We start from the raw sequence: 423 nt of genomic DNA, 5'->3' as shown, positions 1-423 counted from the left end.
AGAATTAAAAATAAAAATAAAAATAATTAATTAATTAATTAATTAAAGAATTAATTAAATTAAATTAATTAATCAGGATTAGATTAACCTAATTACTAGTTAACTTAATTAACTAACTAAAATAATTAAGTTAATTAATCCTAGATAATTAATTTAATTAACTAGTTAAGTTTAATTAAACTGTAATTAGATTAACCTAAACCCTAATTAATTTAAATAGAGAATGACAGGTGGGTCCCACTGGACCCGCATGTCAGGGTTGACTAAGTCAACCCTGTTGACTGCTGACGTCAGCATGACATCATGCTGACGTCATAAATTCATTTTTCGAATTAATTAATTAATTAATTAATTAATTAAATTCCAGAAATTAATAAAATCTTAAAAAAAATCATATCTTTTAATCCGTAACTCGGATTAAAA

Source organism: Triticum aestivum, chromosome 7B (assembly GCF_018294505.1).
Source record: "Triticum aestivum cultivar Chinese Spring chromosome 7B, IWGSC CS RefSeq v2.1, whole genome shotgun sequence".
NCBI lineage: Eukaryota > Viridiplantae > Streptophyta > Magnoliopsida > Poales > Poaceae > Triticum > Triticum aestivum.
The sequence above is the reverse complement of the archived record's forward strand: the minus strand, read 5'-3'. Positions refer to the sequence as shown.